Source organism: Pantherophis guttatus, chromosome 6, assembly GCF_059756535.1.
Source record: "Pantherophis guttatus breed Tessera chromosome 6, ASM5975653v1, whole genome shotgun sequence".
In the NCBI taxonomy this organism is placed as follows: domain Eukaryota; kingdom Metazoa; phylum Chordata; class Lepidosauria; order Squamata; family Colubridae; genus Pantherophis; species Pantherophis guttatus.
This window is the reverse complement of record NC_142068.1, coordinates 75,325,532-75,334,374: the sequence shown is the minus strand read 5'-3', so window position 1 is coordinate 75,334,374 and position 8,843 is coordinate 75,325,532. Positions and strand designations below refer to the sequence as shown.

At 40.9% G+C, this 8,843-nt stretch overlaps 1 long non-coding RNA gene across 1 annotated transcript in view; it reads left to right on the top strand.

Annotated features, from left to right (window-relative positions):
- The first annotated feature begins 408 nt into the window (after positions 1-408).
- LOC148113159 (uncharacterized) overlaps positions 409-8,843 on the top strand; it is a 28,139-nt gene continuing 19,704 nt past the window's right edge. Inside the window, exons 1-2 of the long non-coding RNA XR_015728525.1 lie at positions 409-535; positions 2,911-2,986. This is a non-coding gene — a long non-coding RNA (uncharacterized LOC148113159). The remainder of the gene's footprint in view (positions 536-2,910; positions 2,987-8,843) is intronic.

Below are 8,843 nucleotides of genomic sequence, written 5' to 3'. Positions count from 1 at the left end.
ATATATTTGTAAATAATAAAAACAACCTTTTGAACCTGAAGCTGTATTGACCAAATAACTTCCTCATAGAACCAAATGAGCACGGCCATCAATATATATCTGATACTCCTACTCTCAAATATAGATGGCTTTGACCCTGCTGCCCTTCACAAGCTGTGAAAATTAGATTATTCCCCTAGGACAATGCAGCCAGAGTACAAATGGTGCTCTGATGTGGCTACAGGTGTATCTATTATTTGTGACATTTCAGGTGGCCATTGATTTGCCACTTTTTAGCTATGGATTTTGTTGTTCTTCTACTTTGTATTGGTTTGTCACCTACAGTGCCTTTGGTAGATGGGTGGCCATATAAATATCTGAAATGTGTTTTTTTTTTCTTTTTATGATCCTGTAATCAGAGGTGGGCTGCACTTACATTCACAACAGGTTCACTGGTTGTGAGCGCACACGCACACGTGCTCACTTTGCTCGCACGCAGCCCTTTAGGACTGAAACGGAGCTTCAAACATGCCGCTAATCAACTCAGGCAGCTCCGGTGAGTACAGCAGGGGCAATGTGGAACTCAGCTGGGCAGTGTGGGCAGGGGGAACGAGCCAGAAATTTAGTTATATGTGGAAAACATAGCACAAGGGTGGGTGGGTGGGCCCAGCAAGCGATCACAGCTAAGGGTTCACCCGAACCCGCGTGACCTTGCAGCAGCCCACCACTGCCTGTAATCCCGTTTTTATCGGGATGGAGCCAGTGCGACTGAATGGAGCTGAGCATTTACTGTCCGGATGCCTTTCCTGACACCTATGCAGAGTTTGCAGCAGATATTTTCTCTTTGTGCCCTGATAGAGAAATATCTGCCGCCTAAATCTTCTCCCTTTTAAGTGTAAAGTGTATTTTAAAATATGGGTATTTTAAATTATGGGTATCAATTCAGCCAAATTTATTTAATTCATTTTATTCGATTTTAAATTTTGTATATGTATGTGTTTTATTTCATGGCTGTTCACCGCCCTGAGTCCTTCGGGAGTAGGGCGGTATAGAAATTCAATAAAATAAAAATAAAATAAAATAAATAATAGGATTGAACTCTCAACCTCCCAATGGTGAGGCGAGCGTCTTCACCTCTAGGCTACCCCGCTGTTCAAATATCTGAAATAAATAAATGAAATTAAAAGAAGTAGTAGAATATAGTGAAGCATTGTACATCTCCATAATAAAGCCATGCTTAAGTTATTCAAATCCTTCTTTCTACTGAACCTTTTTTTTTTTCTTGATCTGTGCACATTGAAAAAGAAAAAAAGAAATGAGTTTCCATGGAATAGCTCTTTGCGGGTGTGTTTTTTTTCCTTCCAAGTTTTATAAAGAAATAAGAAAAGGAATTCTGATCAGTAACCTTTCCTCATTCTATACTATACTTCTAAGGGACATTGAATCAACACATTATCTAAATATCATCTTTAAAGGGTTATAGCTAACAGAGGGAGTGGTCTTAGGACAGTAATATAGTATGGGTCACTAGCAACAAGCCTTTATCACTAACAGATAAGAATCTCATGCATTTTTTTAAAAAAATGGATTTGAGGACCAATGTACAGAAATAGTTCCTATGCATGAAAATCGCCAGGATGACAAAAACCTTAACTACTCTACATTTGTGAGCAATTACACTGCAGTAATTTTAAAAGAAGTTTTAATTAGCAAATTACGTAGCAATCACTCATTTACTTTTTCCTGTTTTCCTGGATGAAGAACAGGGAAGTACAATGATCAACATCATCCAATATGTAGAAATGTAGAGACAGCCTTTCCAACACAGTTTGCCATTAAACGTTGAAGAGATAAAATGAGAGATCTATCAGGTTTGCTGAAGCAATCCACAAGATTATACAGAGCTGGGAGAAAACTGAATGAAGTTTAGTCCAAAATGTTTAACAGGCAGCCACCCATGTCTCCTTTAAAAATGAAAACAGAATGAACCTGTATACCTTGTGTACAGAAGGAAATTGCCTAAAGTAACTGGAGGAAAGATGGAGATTAAAAAATTAGGCCTGATCAAACACGGTCCCAGCATGGTACCAATGTTTTGAAGAGAGATGAGATCATTATCAGATTTTTTTTTTCCTCATGGGACTCCTTAAAAATAGACTGCAAAACCCAAGCTTCAGAGCATTCAAGTACTATTTGGCAATAAATTAATGCCAGCAGACAATATGGCTATCAAGGGAAAGCTTCAAAGCCTGAAAATGAGTGCTCCACAGCATGTCAAAGAATGTGTTATTCACTGTGTTGTGAATAGAGAACAAAAGCCAGTTCGATCTTGGAATCTGCTAAAATGAAGAAAATGTAGATTCCAAGAAATGTTTGTAGGGAAGGCAGAGGAGGGCGGTCTACCTAACCGACTAGAGCGGGGAGGCAAGGAATGTTGTGGGTCCCGTCCCCTAAGGAGATACATCTGGCAGGACCCAGAAGAAGGGTCTTCCCCGTGGTGGCTCCTTCTCTCTGGAACATCATTCCCCCAGAGATTAGACTGGGTGTCAGCACTTCAACCTGCATTTACTCTAGTGCTGACATAAGAAGGAGAAGAGGGGGCAGCTGGCAAGAGGACGCATGACTTTTCACCTACTTATTTTCCCTGAAGATAATATCCTCTAGGAGATGAGATGGGAGGGGGGACATTCCTGGGAGCTGAAGTAGTAGATATGGAAAGAGTGATTTGGAAGATGGCAAATGAGACGCAGAGAATTGGGGAACGGAAAGGGAAGGTTTGGGGTCAGGAAGTCAGTGTTGGCTACGCCATAATCGGGGACAGGTTGTTGTGCTAAATAAATGAAAGATTTCATCAAAGACTATTTGTTTGGAAATGCAATTTATTTTATTTGAGACGACATCGAAACCTGACACTGGGCCCCACTCTAACAGTCTTTCAGAAGGTCCTGAAAATGTGGTTCTGTCAGCAGGCCTGGGGAACCCGGAGCAGGATGGAGCCCATTAAATGGTTAGTATGAACATGTGTTGTCACCAGGGTGGAGGATGGGGGGTTATTATTTTATTATTTTTTATTTCTTTTATATGGTGTTTTTATATCTTTGTCAACCGCCTTGAGTCACCACGTGCGAGTAGATGGCAATATAAATTTTCAAATAAATAAATAAAGGAATAAAGGAATTGTATGAGAACATCCAAGAAACAAATGGACATGTCTGCACCAGAACCCACTCCTTTTTACCAGAGGATCTCAGTACTGCTGCATAACCTTCTAATGAAGTGCAAGAGATCAAAGGAATTTATCTGGATTAGGAAGCCAAGTTAGATAATGAATTAATTAGATATCACTGAATCACATTCAGCTCCTGGACACATGGTTCAGTGCTCAGTACCTTGACCTTTAGTCATAATTTACTGAGAAGCCAAAGAACTAGCTTTATGTTGTTATTGAATGCCACTGAAGCAGAGAGGGCACCTTTTCAGAAAGTGTTAGCAGAAGGCATGAACTAGGAACAAAGAAAGCAATTCCCATCAACTAAACAATAGAGGAAATCAATCAATCAGAAAACAGCTGGAAGGGACCTTGGAGGTCTTCTAGTCCAACCCCGTGCTCAAACAGGAGACCCTATACCATATTAGATAAGTGGCTATCCAGTCTGTTCTTAAAAGCCTCCAGTAATGAAGCACTTACAACTTCTGGAGGTAAGCTGTTCCACTGGTTAATTGTTCTGACTGTTAGGAAGTTTCTCCTTAATTCCAAGTTGCTTCTTTCCTTGATTAATTTCCATCCATTGTTTCTTGTCTTGCCTTCTGATGCTTTGGAAAATAAGTTGACCCATTCTTCTTTGTGGCAGCCCCACAAATACTGGAATACTGCTAACATGTCACTCTTAGTCCTTCTTTTCTCTGGACCGTCCACACCAGTGGTGGAATTAAATTTTTTTCCTACCGGTTCTGTGGGTGTGGCTTGGTGGGCGGGGTATGGCTTGTGGGTGTGGCATGGTGGGCATGGCAGGGGAAGGATACTGTAAAATCTCCTCCATTCCCACCCCACTCCAGGGGAAGGATACTGCAAAATCCCTATTTCCTCCCGATCAGCTGGGAGGCAGAGAAGAGATGGGGTAGGGCCAGTCAGGGCCAGTCAGAGGTGGTATTTACCGGTTCTCCGAACTGCTCAAAATTTCTGCCACCGGTTCTCCAGAACTGGTCAGAACCTGCTGAATAGCACCTCTGGTCCACACCCTGTTCTTCATATTCTTCATATGTTTTTGCCACCTTCTTTCATAGAGTAGTATAAGGGGAGTTATCTGGGGAGAATAAGGCAGAATTATCCCCTTCCATTAGCCAATCCATTTTTTTTTACCATTAACAGGTGGTCTGCATTTAATGACCACAAATTGAACAACTGTTCAAATTTGTGATGGTGTTGAATGAATGGTCCTCAAAATTCCAGCCATTGCAGTGCTCTTTTGTGATCACCTGACCCTAACCCTAACATCCAACACAGTTTTTGCTTACAACGACAAGGATGGATTGCCAAAACTGCCATCACTAAGCAGTATGATTGTGACATTATGATTTATGACATCACATAGCAATGGAAATTCTGGTCACAATTAGCATTGTTAAGCACAGACTACCTGTATGTTGTTAGACACAGAGTACCAATATATATAAATATATTTACACAAAGTTCTAGTTCCCATTCTGATGCTAAAGTGCTTCAAAAAGTTCAGAAACCTGCTAGTTGTAGCCTGTCGAGTAGAAGGGAAGACAGTAAAATATTTTTAACTCTCAGTTCACTTGTTTTAAAGTCTCCCTTCTATTACTTGCAGTGGCAGGAAAATTAAACACGGCTCAGTAGAAAGTAATAGAGGAAGGAGCACATGAGTTTTACACATCCTTATAATGATACAGAACACTGGTCCAAATGAACCAATGGCCTGATGCAGATGTAAGGTGTAAGACCACACCGAGAATACTGCATCCAGTTTTGGTCACCACACACACAAAAAAAAGATGTTGAGACTCTAGAAAAAGTGCAGAGGAGAGCAACCAGGATGATTAGGGGACTGGAGACTAAAACGTATGAAGAATGGTTACAGGAACTGGGCATGGCTAGTCTAATTAAAAGAAGGACCAGGGGAGATATGATAGCAGTGTTCCAATATTTGAGGGGCTGCCACAGAGAGGAAGGGGTCAAGCTATTTTCCAAAGCACTTGAAGGCCAGACAAAGAATAATGGATAGAAACTGATCAAGGAGAGATTGAACCTAGAAATTTTCTGACAGTGAGAACAATCAAACCATGGAACAGAAGTTGCCTTTGGAAGTTGTGGGAGCTTCATCACTGAGGGCTTTCAAGAAGGTTTAAGGTTTAAGATTTATTAAATTTGTATACCGCCCTTCTCCCGAAGGACTCAGGGCGGTGAACAGCCAAAATTAAAATACATACAGTATAAAAATTAAAATAAATTAAAACAGAATTAGATCAGTTTGGCTTCCCCAAATTTTAAAACCCTTTACCCATAAAATAGCCCATTAAAATTTTAAGCCAGCCCAGCTTGCTGAAATAAGAAAGTCTTCAATGCTCGGCGGAAAGTACGGAGGTCTGGGACCAGTCGTATTCCTGGGGGTAGCTCGTTCCAGAGGGCGGGTGCCCCCACAGAGAAGGCTCTCCCCCTGGGGGTCGTCAGTCTACATTGCTTGACCGACGGCACCTGAGGAGACCCTCTCTGTGGGAGTGGATTGGCCGGTGGGAAGTTATCGTGGCAGAAGGTGGTCTTGTAAAGAAGAGAGTGGACTGCCATTTGTCAGAAATGGTGTAGGGCAGTGATGGCGAACCTTTTCTTCCTTGGGTGCCAAAAGCACATACATGCACACGAGCTGACACCCATAATGCAATACCCCCCACAGGCCCAGCCCCGACGCATGCAACCCCCTGTGCTCCCCCTGCCCCCCACACATGAGTGCATGACACACACACTTGTGCTCCCCTGCCCCTGTGCATGCGCATGCAATCCCCCATTTTTGTGCTAGCAGGCCTCCCTGAAGCCTCCTGGAACAAAAAATGGGGTGTGGGGGCACACCCCCCACCCCCCATGCACGTTTCCTGGCAGAGACCCAAAAATCAGCTGTGGGGGGTGGGAGGCACGTGGGCATGCGTGGTGGAGCTGACCTGGGCATCGGCTTGCATGCCCGCAGAGATGGCTCTGCGTGCCACCTGTGGCACGGATGCCATAGGTTTGCTATCATGAGTGTAGGGTCTCCTGCTTGGGTGGAGGTTTGGACTAGATTAGACCTACATGGTCCCTTCCAACTCTGTTAATCTGTTGATTTTTATTTAAAATAAAAATCCATCCAGTTTCCATCTGAACATGGAAACTGTTGGAAAAATATTGCAGGATTTAAGAAATTCTCCCAGGCCAGGCCTACTCACAGCCCAGTTTCCAATATACTCTTTTTTTTTTTTTTGAGTATTTAAAGAAAACCATTATGGAAACTGGTATGGAGGTCAGACAGGAAATCAATGTCCTCTAAGATTAGAACCTTATCTCTAGCCTTGTAAAGAGAAATACACGGAAACTAATGTGGTTGCTGCATAATTGATTCATTGCCAGAGAATCCATGCTCTGGTAGAGGGTAGGTTATCAATAATATTTTTGTTTTGTTTTTGTTTTTTGTTTTTTTAATTAATTATTTTTTTTTAAATTTGATTTATATGCCACCCTTCTCCGGAGACTCAGGGTGGCTTACAATGTGTTAAGCAATAGCCTTCATACTTTTGTATATTTATACAAAGTCAGGTTATTGCCCCCACAAACTGGGTCCTCAATTTACCCACCTTAGAAAGGATGGAAGGCTGAGTTGACCTTGAGCCTGGTGAGAATTGAACTCGCAGTAATTGCAGGCAGCTGGATGTTAAATGCTGCCTTAGGAGGCATTCGCCTCCTACACCACTCAGGCAATCAAAGTTTTGTGTCTTTGATTGTTTTATTCATTAAAGATCAATGCCTGTTGCTGGAAAATTCCTGCTGGAAAGCCTAAATGAAAAGGTGGGATTGATGCGTTTTTAAAAATCTTATTACAACGGAAGAGAACATAGAGAAACAAAAAATACCTGGAAAATCTGTCTCCCGGGAGGAACACTTGTAAGTCAACTCTCAGCCCATGGAATTGATCAGTCTCGTAAATCCTTCAGACAGATGGGATTTAATGAAAGTTCAGACAGAATTTTAACAGCAACATGACAATAATTATGAAAGGCTTGAAAAACCCATTGGCATGGCAGTTCTTAAAGTGGTGCGTTTTAACATTTTAATGTAAGGAGCCCAATTTCTCCTTACTGTACTTCCAATGGTGGGATTCAGCCAGTTTGCACCACTTCGGGAGAACCAGTTGTTAACTTTCTGAACAGTTGACAAACTGATTGTTGGAAGAAATCATTAGGGCAGAGAACCGGTTGTTAAATTACTTGAATCCCACCACTGTGTACTACATACATTCACAGAACATACCAAGTGCTGCAAACTTCCTAATTATCAATAATGTAAATGTAAATGAAATATTCTACCTTCGTCCATTTTATTAAACCCCGAAGGCCCATTAAAGTTATATAAGTAGTGGGAGTTTGAGGGAGGCGCATTAAAAAAGAACCCTAGGTTTTAGCATTAGCATACAGATTTAGACAAAGAAGTGACTTCTATCTGCAATTAATATTCCAATAGTCACTTCAATCCTTTACATGGATTTCAGAGATTTCAAAAAGAATTTATTCTCCAGCCAAAGAAGGGGTCAAATCTCACCATCAAATAAAAGTTAGTCTCCTTCGAGATAGCGTAAGTTCTTCATGGGATATCCTAGATGCAACTATGTAGTTTTCTTAGAAACAGTACAAAAATGGTTTGCTTTGGGGATTTTATTTAACTTTGAAGTCTAGCCTTAGCCTTATCACTTTCAGATAGAAATAATGAAATTTGGACTACATTTGAAATTTCCCGTTCAAACACTACCCAGGTTCAGCCTCACTTAGCATTATTTTCTGGTGATTAATTTTGTATTTGCTGGCTATTTGTCACAAAGTTTGACAAATAACCAGCAATTCTGGTTATGTGGTATTTCTGGAGAGCAGCAATCTGTGAGTCCAACTGTGGAAGAATTAGGTCTCTCTTTCTTTCAATCTGTTAGTTGATTTAAGGAGGAGGAGGAGGAGGAGGAGGAGGAGGTGGAGGAGGGAAAGAAGGAGGAGATAATGATCTTTAGGCAAATAAGTCTTATATAATTCATTTGAGGTTCATCTTATATATTTGATTTGTGATATGCTTGTCAACAGAGTGGCCACTGACCACTGTAAAAAGAGATACCCTTCTGAATTTCATATAAATAAAGCCATGTTAGAAACAAAGAAGCTTCTGACAAGCCAAAAATTAGTTAATTAGTTAGTTAGTTAGTTAGTTAGTTAGTTTATAGATAGATGTTATATAGATAGATAGATAGATAGATAGATAGATAGATAGATAGATAGTAGATAGATGATAGGGAGGGAGGGAGGGAGAGAGAGAGAGAGGGAGAGATGGTAGATAGATGATAGATAGATAGATAGATAGATAGATAGATAGATAGATAGATAGATAGATAGATAGATGATGGAGAGGTGGAGAGGTGGAGAGAGAGAGGGAGGGAGAGACACAGAGAAAGAATAACTTGCACTTTAACGGCAAAAATATGAAAAAGTTTTGGCAATCTTTCTCAAATTTAACCTCAAGAGAGGTTTGAGGAAGGCCCTTGGATATTAAAAAGCAGCTGTACCATAGTTCTTTTATCTTTTGTTTTCACCATTTCTATGTATGAAGCTGTGACATGGATATT